This window comes from Podarcis erhardii (genome assembly GCF_964252035.2).
Source record: "Podarcis erhardii genome assembly, chromosome: 10".
Taxonomy (NCBI): Eukaryota; Metazoa; Chordata; class Lepidosauria; order Squamata; family Lacertidae; genus Podarcis; species Podarcis erhardii.
Genome location: NC_138500.1, coordinates 16,062,100 through 16,080,104, shown reverse-complemented (window position 1 = coordinate 16,080,104; position 18,005 = coordinate 16,062,100). Strand labels below are relative to the sequence as shown.

General features: G+C 43.1%; 1 long non-coding RNA gene across 2 annotated transcripts in view; it reads left to right on the top strand.

Annotated features, from left to right (window-relative positions):
- Positions 1-18,005, top strand: part of LOC309352037 — a 101,281-nt gene that overhangs the window by 80,140 nt on the left and 3,136 nt on the right. The window contains exon 3 of one of the 2 annotated variants that reach the window (XR_014161040.1): positions 6,376-6,505. This is a non-coding gene — a long non-coding RNA (uncharacterized lncRNA). Of the gene's footprint in view, positions 1-6,375; positions 6,692-18,005 lie in introns of those variants that run through there. The other variant, XR_014161041.1, reaches the window with a different exon arrangement.

Here is an 18,005-nt window from a genome sequence, read left to right as displayed (position 1 = left end):
CATGTAGTCCAACCTCATGCAACACAGGAATCTTTTGCCCAATGTAAAGCTTGAACCCATGACCACAAGCCCTAAATTGTGATCCCCAGCAAGTGGTGTTTAGAGGTATATTGCCTCTGACATGGGAAGGAGAACAGAGCCGTCGATAGCCCTATCCTTTACTAATCCAGTGGCACCTCTCAATCAGTAGAAAACAGATCAAAATCCTATTTGGAGTTTCCTTCAGAAGCAACCCTGCACTGCCTCCCACACTGTTCCAAAGGCTCCACCAAACCTCCAGGGCAGATCTTGCTCTTGTGGTGTGGTGTGTGCAGGAAGCTTTATGGGGAGAGGGAATCTTACATTTCAAGCCCTTTGCGGCCTTGCCACCTGCAATCAACTTGATAGAAGAAGAAGAGGAGGAGTTTGGATTTGATATCCCGCTTTAGCACTACCCTAAGGAGTCTCAAAGCGGCTAACGATCTCCTTTCCCTTCCTTCCACACAACAAACACTCTGTGAGGTGAGTGGGGCTGAGAGACTTCAGAGAAGTGTGACTAGCCCACGGTCACCCAGCAGCTGCATGTGGAGGAGCAGGGAAGCGAACCCGGTTCACCAGATTATGAGTCTACCGCTCTTAACCACTACACCACACTGGCTCTCGTTTTCCATGCAAGGCCAGTTCCAGGTGTTGAGGGGCCTTTGAACTACAGTGGGTGTTCTCAGGGGCTTCCATATTTCTGTACCTGGAGATGCCTGGGATTGAACTTGGGTTCTTCTACATGTAAAGAGGTGTTGCCCCACTGAGCTGCACCCCTTCCATCCCACCCAACAAGGCTGGCTTAAGACTCTGGCATCAACTCTCATCTTTGCTTAATAAGTTCTATTTTCCTTCCACAAAATGAGGCGGGAAGGGAGCTGGAAGAAGGCGAGACAAGACGAGGTGGAGCAAGGGAGATTAGGAGGTGGGAGAAGACAGAGCTGAACGGGATGAGCAGGAGATGCAGGATGGGAACCTCTGGTGGCAGAAATCAGACTTCAGAAGTGTCCCCTTCCTCAATATTTTGGGCAAAGCTCATGCAATCCAGCTGCCCCCTCTGCCTGTTAAAAAAGGATCCTTGTCAATTTAAAATATAACGAGGCATTTCTCCTCCCCTCCTCTTCTCTCCAACCATGGGTCTTCCTCAAACCACATGCAATTAACCTTGATTCTATCATCGGGCTGGGTGGGTGTGGGATCACATTATGAGACATTTCTGTGTTCCTGTATTACTTTAAAGCGCCAAGGGAGCCTTTGCTTATCAGCAGGAAACTTTAAAGATCTTTAAAAGCATGCATCCAAACCTTCTGGCACCAATAAAGTGTGTGTGTGTGTGCGCGCGCGCACAGGTGGCTGAGTATGAAAGAAGTGGGATATGTTTATAGTATAACTAGGAGGAGAGGAATAAATAACGCTGCAATGTGGCTCAGAGTCAGTTTTCTTTTACTATTGGAGTCAACTTGCCATAATGCCCTTAGCAGTGGTGGCTGGTGCTTATTGGGGCTGGTAGGGCAGAAGGCAGGGAGGCTAACAGTAGGGGGAGTCAGAGTCAATGGCAGGCAGAGCCAACTGATTCTAGAACTCCATGCTCTGAGATTAAGGAGGAGGAATCTGATCACCACTGCTACCTTCTGGGCTAGTTGTAAGTAAGAGGACAGGCAGGTGAGGGCAGGATGAAGGCAGGCTGAGGATGGTGGGGCAGTATCCCATTAGCATTAATACACTGACGTCTAATGGTCTTCAAGTCATCACTGAGATGCAGAATTTCCAGAAATTTGGAAAGCGTGGGAAAAAGACAAATGTATTTTAATGGGGATTTCTTTTCCTCCAAAGAAAGGAAAGGGAAACAGTTGAACTGAAGATGAAAATCAGGGAAAGGGTCATAGCTGAGCAGAAGAGCATCTGCTTTACACAGTGAAGGTCATTGGGTCAATTCCTGGCATCTCTAGACAAGACCCCCCAATGTCTGGGAGAGACTCTGCTAACCAGAGTAGGCAAAATTGGACTAGATAAGTTGTCAACCTGGTCCCTACCGCCCACTAGTGGGCGTTTCAGGATTCTAGGTGGGCAGTAGGGGGTTCTACGGCACAAGCTGAATCCTCCTTCCATCGAGCACTGGTGGGTGGTAAGGAAATTTTACCATCAAGAAAGATGCATTAGTGGGTGGTAGGTATAAAAAGGTTGACTACGCTTGAGATAGACAAATAGTATGAGATAGTATGAAGAATTGCCCAAAATGTCTTCCCTCTAAAAACAACAACCCCACCATTTTCCATCAGTTAATGAGAAATGAAAGGACAGAAATTTTGATTAAATTCTCATGGGTGGTGTAGTGTATTGGCTTGCCATACCAGAAACTGCTGAGTTAGCACCCAGGTACTCTGCCGTTTCGTTTTAGTTCTGCATTACAGGCAGCAATGGGTTGTTGCCTCCATAAAATGTTTTGTATTATATAGAAGAAGAAGAAGAAGAAGAAGAAGAAGAAGAAGAAGAAGAAGAGGAGGAGGAGGAGGAGGAGTTTGGATTTGATATCCCGCCTTTCACTCCCTTTAAGGAGTCTCAAAGCGGCTAACATTCTCCTTTCCCTTCCTCCCCACAACAAACACTCTGTGAGGTGAGTGGGGCTGAGAGACTTCAGAGAAGTGTGACTGGCCCAAGGTCACCCAGCAGCTGCATGTGGAGGAGCGGAGACGTGAACCCGGTTCCCCAGATTACGAGTCTACCGCTCTTAACCACTACACCACACTGGCTCTCTGGGACCAAAGACTAACATAAGGCAAACTGATTCCTCCCCAAACAGAGGAGTTGTGCAATATGTGTGGGGCAGCGGCCTCTTTTGTTTTAGGAAAATCTTCTCTAGTGGAATGGGTGGAGGAGCAGCCCACAACTAGCTTTAAATTTAAAACAAACAAACAACTCACCTTTCCCTTGCTGAGTTGGCAGCCACCATCTCTTACAAAGTGCATGTCCAATGGGAAATGAAAGGCAGGAGCTAAACAAGCTCCATTACTGCCCGTTTTTCATCTCTCAGTCTTTTCTATCTAATAAACTCCTGGGTTCTTGTGGCCAAAGTGACACTGGAAACGGCAGCCAATGACACATTGCAGGCATCCCTCTAAGTGACTTTTATCCAGTGACTTTGAGAGCAGGTACAAATAGATCTGTGCAAGGTGATTCCAAATGGTTCGTTCTTCATTCTTTTCCGTTGTTGGTTGCCCAACATCTTTTGGAGAACATCTTTCTACCTGTCGACAAAATCTCGCTTGCAAGATGCACATGTATTCAGGTAAGGAAATTACAAACCACAGTGCTAAGCGGCACTTCTTTCAACACATTTCCTACGAGCATAATGACACATGCAAAAACTCACTGGATTCTACTTTGTGGTTCTGCTCACTTGTGAGCCAGTGTGGTGTAGTGGTTAAAAGTGATAGACTCGTAATCTGGGGAACCAGGTTCGCGTTTCTGCTCCTCCACATGCAGCTGCTGGGTGACCTTGGGCCAGTCACACTTCTCTGAAGTCTCTCAGCCCCACTCACCTCACAGAGTGTTTGTTGTGAGGGAGGAAGGGAAAGGAGAATGTTAGCCGCTTTGAGACTCCTTCGGGTAGTGTTAAAGCGGGATATCAAATCCAAATTCTTCTTCTTCTTCTTCTTCTTCTTCTTCTTCTTCTTCTTCTTCTTCTTCTTCTTCTTCTTCTTCCCCTCCCCCTCCTCCTCCTCCTCCTCCTCCTCCTCCTCCTCCTCCTCCTCCTCTTGAGCAGGGCATATCAGCAGAAAACGAAGCTGCCAGTTCAAATGTTGGTGTGCAGCAGTTGCTTTGTCCATTTGGCAGTTCCTTACATGAAGCAGAAGATCTCCAAGTTTTCACACAAATGTTTCATTCGAAGTTGCACTGCATCATGGATGTTACTATTTTAAGACTGCAATCGTTCTCATGCATTCCGATTTCACTTCTGAGAATAAGGAGCAAGCACAGAGATGCAAGATGAACTAAAGTCAAGGTAGACCACAACAGGAAGGTGACAAATTGAAATTGCAGAGTTACGAGAAACTTAAAGATAAGGTGCGAGACTGGCTACATTATTTTCAAATAAGAGAGGTTTATAACCAGGATAAAAAAGTGGGCTTCCAGGTGGAAAAATCAAAGTTAGAGACAGAATTGTTAGAACCCAATGCTAAGATATTGTCAAGAATGTATCATTTGCTGTTGAAATGGAATACTGAGGAAGAGACGGTAAAATCTGCAATGATAAAATGGGCACAGGATGTAGGATATAACATTATGTTTGCTGACTGGGAGAAGTTGTGGACCACCGGAATTAAATTTACGGCATGTAATGCCCTAAGAGAGAATATTATGAAAATGATGTATAGGTGGTACATGACCCCAGTCAAGCTTGCGAAAATCTATCATTTGCCCGATAATAAATGCTGGAAATGTAAAGAAATTGAAGGTACATTCTTTCACCTTTGGTGGACGTGCCCAAGGATCAAGGCATTCTGGGAGATGATATATAACGAACTAAAAAAGGTACTTAAGTACACTTTTCCTAAGAAACCAGAGGCCTTTCTCCTGGGCATAGTCGGCCAATCAGTGTTAAAGAAGGATAGAACCTTCTTTATGTATGCAACAGCAGCAGCAAGAATTCTCATCGCAAAGCATTGGAAGACACAAGATCTACCCACCTTGGAAGAATGGCAGATGCAAGTTATGGAGTATATGGAGATGGCAGAAATGACGGGCAGAATCCGAGACCAGGGAGAAGAGTTGGTGGAAGAAGATTGGAAGAAATTTAAAATTTATTTACAGAAATATTGCAAAGATTTTGAAAGTTAATGGCATTGAAATGAACTGAAGGGGTTTTAGCAACGAGGTTAAAAATAAGATTGGATGGGTAATTAGACAAATAAATTGGACATGAATTTGCTGAATTAATTTTTAACAGGGATACAAAAAAGGGAGATGTGAGGAAGTCAAGAAAATAAGTGAATTAAAGATGAGAGATAAAAAGAGGGATTTTTGTGCTTTTTTCTTTTCTTTTTTTATTTTAAATTGTGTTTTTTCTTTTCTTTTTTGAAACTATTTTGTCCTTTTTTTCTTATGTATACTGTATTTTTGTGTATTTGCTCTTGTTTTTTGTTGTGCTTGTTGTCTTTTCTGAAGCTTAATAAAATATATATTAAAAAAAATATAAAAAATAAAGTCAAGGTAGACCACATTACTTGAGCAATGGGAAGCTGGGAAATGAAATGTTTATGTACTTCAGGAGGAAACAACGACCAGCCTGGGTGGGCAGAATCATACCATGTCTGGAAGATTCTTCCATGAGAGACTGCAGTTACATGGCTTGCCACATGGGGCAGTGGTCAGCAGTCACTGACATACATGAGAGAGGGCCCTGCATGGGTTAGAACAGGGTTCCTCAACCTCAGCCCTCCAGATGTTTTTGGCCTACAACTCCCATGATCCCTAGCTAGCAGGACCAATAGTCAGGGATGATGGGAATTGTAGTCTCTAAACATCTGGAGGGCCGAGTTTGAGGAAGCCTGGGTTAGAACATGCAAACCTTTGAGCCCCCTCATACTTCCTTTCAGCCCACAAGGGATAATCTGAATCTCCTTAAAACTGTAGTTTCTCCTCTATCTCCTATTTGTGCTCTGAACAGCTTAATACAGGTGTGACCTGTGGTTGATCTCTGTTAAGACCACTCAGCAACAACAAATTCTTCCTTAATATCTTCCCCACCCTATGAGAATTTTTGCCGATCTTCTCAAAATTATTTTGAATTCTGGTAAAAACTGTTGAAGGATACCTTGAACTTAGCTGCGACATTTTGCTTCATTACAAAATATCGCTTGACTTCCTTTGACGTTCATCAGGTGAAGTTCATGCAAGGATGGAGCCCCCAAATCAAATCAGTTCTAAATTTCACTTTAGAACCGGAAACCAACAGCAAACCAAAGAAGATGCCAACTTCCTGTTAGTTCCGACGTAATTTGCGGGGGTTTTTTACCTGCATTGTTCCTCTTTGGGTTGAGTGAATAAAAGGACTTGGGCTGTTGTGCCTCCTCCAACTTTGCTTAGGGAAAGGCTCTGTTTACAGTGAGATCATTTTGTGTGGACTTCCGGAGAGAAGCAGGTCGAGTCAAAGGTGGCTCGAAGGTCAGATATAAAGGTAATATTTGCCAAACTGAGTAGTGAGCATTACAGAGAGAAATGTCAGGAAAACTCACCAGGAATCTTCAGGCTGTAATATCCTAAACTTCAAATAAGTCTGTGTGTGCAGTCGGACAGCTGTGTTGCCCTGTATATGCTTCACCCATGACATTAATGAGATAGTCCTTTCCTTTACAGGTTTGTCTGCATTTGAGGCCATCAGAGATCTTAAAAGTAATCCCATTGGAATGAAGGACATCTATTAGAAAGGTGCTTTGGGGCTGTCAAGAGACACTTGGGCTGAAATTTGATATGCCCCTATCTGGCTGTAAGTCTAATCTGCATGCCATAATAGTTGTCCATAAAGGTTAAGTTGCATATGGTTTCTCAGTGTAACGTTCCTAAGTTAAGTTGCATGTCCATAGTCTATTTTGTGTCCCCCCTATAATCATTATTTTCATATACTTCTCCTTGTTTCCCCCTTCCCCAAAGCTTATTCATGAATAATGTGCTGTTGATTTTGCTTTTATATCATTACATCCATATATTTCATAGGTTGCAGTGTATTCAATGATCTCCTGCCGATGCCTTTAAAATAAATCCTTTCTAACGTATTTATATTAATGTATTTATTTTATTTTTTATTATTAACTTTGTATACTGCCCTTCATCTGGAGATCTCAGGGTGCTTCAAAAATAGAAGATAAAAACATAGAATACATAACAATAACAAAACAATAACCCCCTCCCCCACCCCCTTCCACAAACACATTTAAAAGGGTATAGGATGTCAACCAGTCCAAAGCCTGGTTGAAGAGGAATGTTTTCTCATTTTCCCACTTATCCACATTTCCACATCAGTTTGAGATTTGTTTTTTAAAGTGCTCAAGAAGGATGATTTTAGTGTGTTTTCCATAATATAATGCATATCTGTATGCTACTTCCATCGACTCCTTCCAACCTAGCAGTTTGAAAGCACATCAAAAGAGCAAGTAGATAAATAGGTACCACTCCGGCAGGAAGGTAAACGGCGTCTCCGTGCTCTGCTCTGGTTCGCCAGAAGTGGCTTAGTCATGCTGGTCACATGACCCGGAAGCTGTACACTGGCTCCCTCGGCCAATAAAGCGAGATGAGCGCTGCAACCCCAGAGTCATCCGCGACTGGACCTAACGGTCAGGGGACCCTTTACCTTTACTTCCACCGATGTATGCATTTCTGCACACACTTCGCCCTAGTACAGTATTCTACATCCCTGTGCATGTTACTTGGCTGAAGAACTGGATTGCAAAATTCGAGGAATTCTGAAATTTTGTATGATGGCTGCACTGTGCTTCACTTCTTGTATTGTTTTAGAAAGTGTCATTTAGGTAACTGTGCCTTTAAGTGTGAATTGAATGGAAGTTCTCTCCCATGGCATTCACTTAAGGTGAGGTGTGGGGCCCACTGGCAAAGCAACCACCACTTCCACTGCTTTGATGTTTCACAATGGGCAAGGTGGAAGGTAGAGAGCAGCTCTTCCTTAATTCCTTCCATTGTAGGCAACACCTGCTGCAGAGATAACATATAGTCACACCAGTTCCTGAGCCACGTCGAGGAAGCAAAGGATGTAATGGCTCTGCTCCTGCTCCCCGCATGCCCCTGACATGCACTGGTTTACTCATTCTGCCAGTGGAACACAACTGGAAGAACACATAAGAACTTAGGAAGAACTCTGAAGGTTCAGGCCAATGGTCCATCTACTCCAGCATCCTGTTCTCAGATGCCCACACCTACCTACATCTACTACCTATGCTTACACCTAAACCATCAAAGCTTTCCGTGGAAAGGCCAGGGGGCCAGTGGCAGTGTGTCATCTCACTGGCTGAGAATTACAGATGTCACAAAACTGACACTGGCACTCAATGGATTGAGTCTAGCAGGGATGGAGAGCCTATGGCCTTCCCCAGGTGTTGTTGGACTTCAGGTCTCAGCTGCCCCAGAAAAAAACATGGCCAATGTTCAAGGAGTTGTAGTCCATCTGCAGGGCCAGAAGTTCCCTTCCCTGACCTGTGGGCTGCTTAATGAATCAATGAAATGGAAATAAAATTGGGTTATTGCCCAAACTGCAATGTGCTCTATGGGAGGCTACCTTTGAAGGTGACCCGGAAATTACAACTAATCCAGAATGCGGCAGCTAGACTGGTGACTGGGAGCAGCTGCCGAGACCACATAACACCGGTCTTGAAAGACCTAAACTGGCTCCCAGTATATTTCTGAGCACAATTCAAAGTGTTGGTGCTGACCTTTAAAGCCCTAAACCAGTGTTCCCCAACCTTGGGTCTCCAGCTGTTTTCGGACTACAATTCCCATCATCCTTGACCACTGGTCTTGCTAGCGAGGGATGATGGGAGTTGTAGTCCAAAAACAGCTGGAGACCCAAGGTTGGGGAGCACTGCCCTAAACGGCCTCAGTCCAGTATACCTGAAGGAGTGTCTCCACCCCCATTGTTCTGCCCGGACACTGAGATCCAGTGCCAAGGGCCTTCTGGCGGTTCCCTCGCTACAAGAAGCCAAGTTACAGGGAACCAGGCAGAGGGCCTTCTCGGTAGTGGCACCCACCCTGTGGAACGCCCTCCCACCAGATGTCAAAGAGAAACACAACTACCAGACTTTTAGAAGACATGTTGGAAGCTGCCCAGAGTGGCTGGGGAAACCCAGTCAGATGGGCGGGGTATCAATTATTATTATTATTATTATTATTATTATTATTATTTCCATTTGAAGATATTATTTATTAAATTTATATACCAACCTTCATCAAAAGATCTCAAGGTGGTTCACAGGATAACATGCAAGTTAAAACACAGATAAATAATTAAACCAAAAACAACAAAACAATAACCTCCACTTCCCCACATTTATCCAATGAAAATTGGGATGTCCCATTCCATTAAACATTAAAAAAACACACTTCCCTATACAGGATTGGAAAATAGGGACACTTGGAGGATCTGCAAACACATTTAAAAGGCTGTAGAGTATTAACCAGCCAAAGGCATGATTGAAGAGGAACATTTTTTCCGGGCACCTAAGGATATGTGAACCTCCCGGGGGAGAGCATTCCATAAATGGGGAGCCACTACAGAGAAGGTCCATTCTCATGTTGCCACCCTCTGAACCTCACGTGGAGGAGGCACATGAAGAAAGGCCTCAGATGAGGAACGTAGAGTCCGGGATGGTTTATATGGGGAGAGGCAGTCCTTGAGATACTGAAGGATATGTGAGATTGAAAAATCTGAGCTACAACTCACTGTTAGAAGCAAACGCTACCATTGAGATTTTCTTGTTTGAAATGTTATAAAGAATTAAGTACAATAGATTGTAAATGGATTAAAGGAAAAAATAATGTTAGAATTTGTCAAGTTAAATGATAGGACAGAAAATTGAGGAAGATGGAAAGGATTTGCTGAAACAATTAATCGAAGTGGAATACAAAAAAAGGGAGGTGTGAGGAGGTCGCTGAAACAAGTACAGTGGTACCTCGCAAGATGAAATTAATTCGTTCTGCGAGTTTTTTTCGTCTTGCGGTTTTTTTCGTCTTGCGAAGCACGGATTTTGGAAAAGCTTCAAAAATCACCCAAGTCTTCAAAAACCTCAAAAAAGGCTACCACACCGCGTGCTATGAGTTGCTCCTCGAAGTCAAGTCGCAACTGCACCCCCTGAATGCACGGTTTTAAGAAAAAGGAAACAAACTTGCAAGACGTTTTCATCTTGCGAAGCAAGCCCATAGGGAAATCTGTCTTGCGAAGCAACTCAAAAAACGAAAAACTCTTTCGTCTTGCGAGTTTTTCGTCTTACGAGGCATTCGTCTTGCGATGTACCACTGTAAAAGAAAGTTAATAACATTGAAAGTATTGGATGTGTTTTTTAAATTGTTTTTGTTTTATTTTTGTTATGTATATGTAGTATTTTTGTCTTTGTATTGTATTGTATGGTTTTGTTATGTTTAATTCTTTTTCTTTTTTTTCTGTAACTTTCAAAACTTTAATAAATATTATTATTATTATTATTATTTTAAAAGAGATTTTCTTGTTTGTTACAGCGACATAACAATAGTTGGACTGGCTTTTAAAATATATATACCTTTCAGTCTCCTTCCTCCCTATTAAGCCATGGAAGCTCTACTTGAATATTCTCCCAATTAAAGATGTGCTCTACTTAGAAATGTTGATGGCTCCAGTCCCTTTTTTTGAACGAACAATGCTTCAGTCATATCTAAGCATGCAGAAACACAAGCAAACGAAATAGATAAAAGTAGATAAAAGATGTTATTGGATTATTTCATCCCCCTAGAACAGAACTTGTTTGGGCAATCAAGGGCTGTGCTTTAAAAAGTCTTTAAAGAAAGTCAGATTTTCTTTAAAATAGGGACAAAAGGGGGCTTGATTAACTAGACTGACAAGCTCCAAAGATCTCTTGAGTGTTTAAATTAAGGATTGCATGTTCTTGAAACTTGACAAGGAAGGCAAGATTGTCACTGCTTGCTGCCTCGCACACAGAGGTAATGGCACATTAAGCCCTTCTGATCTTTATTATAGGCACATTGCATCCATTTTTAAATATCTTTTTTTTTGTTTTGTTTTGTTATCTATTGACCATTTTAATGAAAGTTTTGAACATACATACATTTTGACTACTTGGCAGGCTCTGAGTATTTCTCTGTTGGCAATAGAATTGGACAACTAGGGACGGAGGAGAAATCCAGTTCACATTTAAAGGTGAACTTAGCTAATTCACACTTTCTCAAACAATATGCAAACGCAAAGAATCCATCAAAATTCACATTTTGCAATAAAGTTCCCCAGCCAACTAAATGTGCACAATGTGCACAACAATGTGTGTGTGTGTGTGTGTGTGTGTGTGTGTGTGTAAAATGTGCATATAAATGCATATATTAGGTAAAATAACATACAAAAATGCATTCTATTAAGGAATATTACAGAATTGTATATTGGTCAATGCTCCATTGAAAAATGTGTATATTAGGAAAAATTACACCAAAATGTTGAACTCTGGGTTCGTTTTGCTGTTGTTAAAATAGGGCAATGTAGTTTTTCAAAAAATCTTAAATGAAGCTTAAATGAAGAAAGAAAAAAAAAAAACCTTCACAAAAAGAGCAACAAACCAGAGCTACTCAACAGGCAACATTTTAGACAGCTTCACTTCTTGTAAAGTCTGTGGACCTAGAAATACATGAAATACGTAGGGAAACATAGAGCTATAAAGTTATAGAAGTATGTAAGCAGTATGTAAAAGTATGCGTACAGAGTGACAGAATAACATGAAGGTTCATTGGGGGGCCTAAGGCAGGTTGTGGATGGTGGCTACTGACCCCAAATCATCCTGATTTGTCTCATTAGCTGGCCCACACACAGGGGTGATACATTTATGAAAACTGGAGTACTGCAACATGTAGAGGAGCTACAGGTTCCCCATCCCTCACATTACATATGGTCCCGTTTGTGTAATCTCTCCATCTTTCAAGGTGAAAAATCATGTTACCATGTATACAAAATACCACTCATCATGCATCATGTAACATATGTCAGGAGAATTGTGTGTGGGTGTGTGCATGCATGCACACACCAAGTCCACAACTATGGGAAGATAATTGTCAGGTTGGTTAAGTAAGGGCATTGTGAGTTAGCCCACAAGTTCAACCTGTGCCTCAATCTCTCTCTCTCTCTCTCTCTCACACACACACACACACACCACAAGTTCTCAGAAGATGCGCTTGTATATGTGAAATAGACCTATGTGTCAGCAAAAGAAACCTAATATATTGCTAGACAATGTAACGGAGATACTTGGTTGACAACCTCTGGTCATTGAAAACATCACAACCAAAATTAATTGTGATGTAGGAAGCTTTGCTCAAGGGAAATATGAAACACTCCTTAAGGATCTCTACTTTGTGGTTTTTTAAGATCCGCCTCCCAAGAAAATACATCCCTATTCGCCATTAAGAGGAGAGAAAAAAGATCAAAGAGTATTATTTGCTGTTACAAAGAACAACAACCCACAAGCCTAGGTGTGTAGTTTTTCCTACAGTGAATGTCTTGCCCATGCCTTCATTAAATAATACTCCAAAATAAATATATTTGAAGAAGTTCACCCGGAATGGGCATGGATAATTTAATCTTTGAATTAACCCGTCTCCTTTCCCCCTTTATTTTATTTTCTGAATAGAAAGGGAGGGGAGGGAAGATTATATTTTGGCTGCTTCTGTCACCTGGCAAAGGAAGAGGGAAGGGTGGGGGGCAGTTAGCGGTGGAAGTGCTAAGAAGAAGAAGGGGAAAAAAGTTACTGTGTGCAGTTAATATCGAACAGCAGCCATCTCCAGATGATCCCTGCTGCATCCAATTTCTGCCAAAATGCTTTCTGTTAAACCTCCATCAAACAGACACACGGCGTACAAAAGAAAACCTCATCACCAAGGGAAACTAATCCACCGGTGCGCAATGTAAGCCTGTCAACTTTTTATTATAAGAAGTCATCACTCATTTCAGCGAAGATTAAAAGTATGACTAAATTGAGAAAATCCTCTTAGCCATTCGGAATTTTAATAGAGGAGAAAAGGGGGTGAGTAAAAAATTTAAACTGCGAGTGTGCATCCGTGCTGGTTGCCCATATATCTTTATATAGGGATCTCTCTCCCTCTCCCTCTGTATGTAAGAGAGAGATAGAGATAGAAAAATCGCATACACATGGGTGCAATGGTAGAAAATATAGGATAAGGAAAGTCTGTTTTACACAGGTTCACACACACACACACACACACACACAGAGAGAGAGAGAGAGAGAGAGAGAGAGAGAGAGAGAGAGGCTCTTCCAAATTCATAAATAAACATACAGCCTTGTGGTACATTTCCCCCCCTCAGTTACCACAGACAAACAATTTCTGATTCAGACGAGCTTAAGAGATAAGGATGGAAAATGAGTCCTCACTGCTTTAATTACATCGCCATTGGCAACAAGGTGTTACAGTGGCAGAATAACAATTGCTTTTTACATTGAGTATGGATTCAGGGTCAATATGCTATTTCATCTTAGAACACACCAGCAGATGGGAACCATGTTGATTCTGGGACTCGGCCCCTCCAGGTAAAGTTAGTTTGATGAGCAATTGGAATAGTATGCATTACATATGTCTATACATATGTCTATATATCTATAGTCTCTCTCTCTCTCTCTCTTTTAAATGGAACTTGCTTTTGCCTCCCCTCCCACCCCTCCAGATTATGTACTCAATGCTCTATGTTTCACTTAAACTGTCATTTGGAAAATGTGGGTAATTTCCCCCCCTTGGCAGCTAAAGACTGTAATCATCTTCCCATTCCAAAGAGTTTTTTTTCCTCCCCCACCCCCGTCTGCATTTAAGAAGGCAGAATTATTATTGCTCCCATCAGTTGTAAGCTGGAAACATTTAGGTATCATCTTTCAAGGTTTCGGGGAACCCATCTGCCATTTGCCTAGGTGACTTGAGGATTAAAAGAAACCCATCCGAAGTCATGCCCCCACAAGGAGTTCTGCCTCCTCCCTTGATGTGTTCTGACCTTGACCCTAAATTGCAGGTGGGTGGCGCTGTGGGTAAAACCTCAGCGCCTAGGGCTTGCCGGTCGCATGGTCAGCAGTTTGAATCCCCACAGCGGGGTAAGCTCCCGTCTTTCGGTCCCAGCTCCTGCCCACCTAGCAGTTCGAAAGCACCCCTAAGTGCAAGTAGATAAATAGGGACCGCTTTATAGCAGGAAGGTAAACGGTGTTTCCGTGTGCTGCGCTGGTGCAGGCTCGCCAGAGCAGCTTTGTCACGCTGGCCACGTGACCCGGAAGTGTCTCCGGACAGTGCTGGCCCCCGGCCTCTTAAGTGAGATGGGCACACAACCCTAGAGTCGGACACGACTGGCCCGTACGGGCAGGGGTACCTTTACCTTTACACCTTAAAACAACAACATGCTGACACAGATCCCCCCCCCCATTTTGGAAGCTTTCATTCAAATCACACAGTCAAGTCAGCTTTTGGGGATTTATGGTAGACCTGCCTCTCTACTGGTAGGAAGGTACCTTACACTGAAGGACACCATTGATGCATCTAGATCAACATCGTCTGCCTTGGATGGTGGAAGAGCTCCTAGATCTTCATGGATATGCTGTGGTTGAACCTGAGACCTTCAGCATGCAAAGTCTCTGTCCTGCCACTCAGTTGTGGTCGTCCCCTGGTTTTCTGGAGGACCTGGAGGATCGGTATGAAATGTTTCCACGTACATTCACCAGCAGAAACATTGGCACTGACTCCAGCCTGCTATGTCGCCTTTCTGCCTTGAACGAACATCTGTTGGTGAACTTAGGGTGGAGCTACACATAACAAAGAGCGCAGAACTTCTGCAGAAAACAGAAGCCCTCTGTCAAATCTCCCTCCTCTGTAATGCCCAGTTCATTTTGCTCTGTGCCCTGACAGGAGTCTGAAATGCATCTCCTCAACTATGCTTCACATTCTTGCTTGACTCAAGCAAGTGTAAGAAAACTCAGATTGGGGTTGGGTCTGGATGAAGTCATGTTTTAGAATGATTGATTTCAATGGGAATAAAGGACAAGTAACTTAGTCTGGATCCAATCCATGGCAAGAAAAAAGTTTATCCAGATCAGCCTTCTCCAACTGGTGCCCTCCAGATATTTTGGACTGCAGTTACCATCAACATTAACCAGCATAGCCAGGGATAGAATTATGGAATTGTGATGTTGGAAGGGACTCAGAGGGTCATCTAGTCCAACTCTCTGCAATGCATGGGAGTTATGGTCCAATAGCACCCAGAAGGCGCTAGGTTGGGGGACACTGATTTAGATCTTTCTTAGGCACTGCTATTTGCAGTGACAGTCCCATGTAATTTTCCCCCAAGAGACCAATCCAAAAAGACAGGAAGTTCTCATGCAAACCAATGAGAGAGTTGCCTGTGAAGTATTGTTAGGAAACAGGAATACAGTGGAGCCCCCATTATCCAAAATCCAACCTTTCCCATGCAGCGGCAGGCAGAACTAGCCCAAAGTAAATAACATTTCCCATTGATCCCATCAACCCCCTCCATCGCACCCTCTGCAATGCTCCCCAGAGGTTCAGATAAACAAGGCTGCTTGCTGCAGGACTGCAATACTTTGATCCAGAGACAAAAGCGCTTAAGCACCCAAAGACAAGTTCTCCCCCCCCCGCCCCACTGCTTCCCTTCACCCCCCCCTTCCGCTACCGCTGCAGATATAAGCTGCGACTTACGGAGACTTACCTTATGGAGTTAACGCGGGAACCAAATGGCAGCCAAGTGGGTTGAAAAATTCTTTCTGTAAATCACAGAAGGCGGAAGGACCAGGCAACCTGTCTCTTAGAGCATAGCAGGGAAGTGATGCTGACACCTTTGGGAGAGACAGGGAGAACCCGTCAGCAGTTTCACCGTTTCCTGGCCCTTTGATTAAGCCTTTCTTGTGTCTGTGTGGCATGCATGTGAAAAATTTCCCCTTTGCTTTGGCTATTCAAGTAGCTTGATTTGTTAGGGATAGACAACCAACTGAGTGTTTCTGCTTACCCCCCTCTTCCTCCTTCCCAGAGCTGGCTTTACTTTCCGTCACCTTCTCTTTCCATCTAGTGAAAAAGCAACTGTGGCCTTTTACTAAGTAAATGAGCAAATATTTTCCCAGTGTTCACCAGGTTAGATCCCCATTTAATTAAACTGGCTCATTATGTCCCTATCTGATTAGCAGAGTAGAATCAATTATTCAATGCACAAACATGGCTGCAGGAGCTAGAGGTGTATACAGAGCTGTTCATTTAAATCCAAGGACACTAATTAGGTACAAAGCAAGCAATAACTTCAACAATTGCAGGCACAAGCAGGCACAGAGTACAGGACAAGAGGGGGGGAGCGGGCCTTAGTCTCTTTAATAAGCTGGATCCTCTCCCCCCCCCCACCCACAAACAGGGTCAAGAAAAAACACACCCAGAAACCGAGAGAGGATGAAATGTAGATCAAGAAACCTAAGCGTCCAGGAAATAACCCTTGGGATTTGCATATGTAATGGTGTGCTGCTACTTTTGTACTTTATAATCAAACAGTAGGCAATTATCCAAATTATTGACAGCAGATTTCTCATTTCAACTGCAAATTAAGGCCATTAATAAAGCTTTCTAATGCAAAAGTGACTAATTAACTAATGGAATGGAACTCTGAAGCCGCGGTATCAAAACCAGTCCACCACATATTGTGGAAACACAGGGGAACTAATTAGTTTAATTATCAAAACAGCTAATTAAAATTACACAGTTGCCTAATTAGTTCTTTGCCTTCCCTCCCCCCTCCTCTTCTTCCAGCTTAATTGACAGGATGGAGTTAAATAGGTAACTGGTCTCAAAGAGGGAAAAGGGAAAGAGGTGGGGGACGGAGGGAGAAGTTGTGAGGAATGGCTGGCTTCTCTTGAATATTTTAGCTGATCTTATCTCATTCATGTGGCAGACCAGTAACAGGAAAATAAATTACTCTCATCCTTTTTGTAAGCAACTCCAAATTTTCTGGACATAAATCTGCCCTCCAAGTGAGCTATCTAAACAGATTTTCACAAAGTTAAAAGGCTCAGATGTCTTGATGCACCCAAAGGGTCTTGGCTTCTTTGTTTTTGTGTGTGAGCAGGATGAAGAAGGAGAGAGCAGGATTAGTTTCATCCCAATAAGTTCCTCTTCATATTGTTTTATTCCACCTTACGGAACATGTGGCTGTAGAAATAGGAGTGTCTGTGTGCTTGTGTACGGTTGTTGTTTTGCTTTTTCTAAAGATTTTTTTTTTAAAAAAAAAGATTGGTGTGTAAAGAAATTCTATCCAGGAACTAAAGGAAGCTCTCTTGTCAGGTGAACCTCATGAGATCCTTCAGAACATAAGACGAGCTCTGCCTCTGAAATGCCTTAAATTCTAATATCAGAAAAATATAGGCTTGAAGGAAGGGGCTTTTCAACAGGGCCCTGGTTAGGAGTCAGGCCCAAGGCTCATTATGGCCCCTAGTGAAATTGAAATGGGCTTGTGAAGGAGGCTCACTTCTCACTGATAGGTACATGATGCCTGGGGTGGACCTTCGGGTGGGTTTGCTTCAAAATATTACCAGGGACATGTATGTCTGGAGGGTCTCGGGTAATTTCCAAGTGAATCCAAGGTGAACTTCAGAAATTCACCTTCTTAACATCAAGTTTCCACCACATTCTAAAATGAATCCATACTAGGGTGATGGGTGAACTTTCCCATTAGTCTGGAATTGTTGCAACGTAGCTTGGATTTATTCTGAGTGAAATTGGATCTTGTTGCATCACCAAAGGCTCCCCCCCCCGTGAACCTCCAAATCCTATCCTCCCTCCCACCCAATCCTCACCCAGCCATTGACCTCCCAACACCCATCAAGTCATAATGGCTATTGGTCTGCCTCCACAGTCAGATATGTTAATCCTTCTGAATACCAGTTACTGGAAACCAAAGAGGGAAGAGTGCTCTTGTGCTTGGGTCCAGCTTGCAGGTTTCCAGCTGGTTGGCCACTGTGAGTACAGTATCTCAGACTAGATGGGCCATCAGGCTGATCCAACAGGCTCTTCTTATGTTCTTATAGGTCCTAACTCACAGCTCCTGCCTGCCCACCTTTGCTTTCCAATCATCTTGAAAAATGCCTCTTCCAGTCCTCTGCTCCCAGTAGCATCTCTTGTCTGTTGCTTTATCCACTTTTGTCACCCTGTAGCAATAAGATTGCTATCATCTTGTGAGCTCCCCGCTCAAT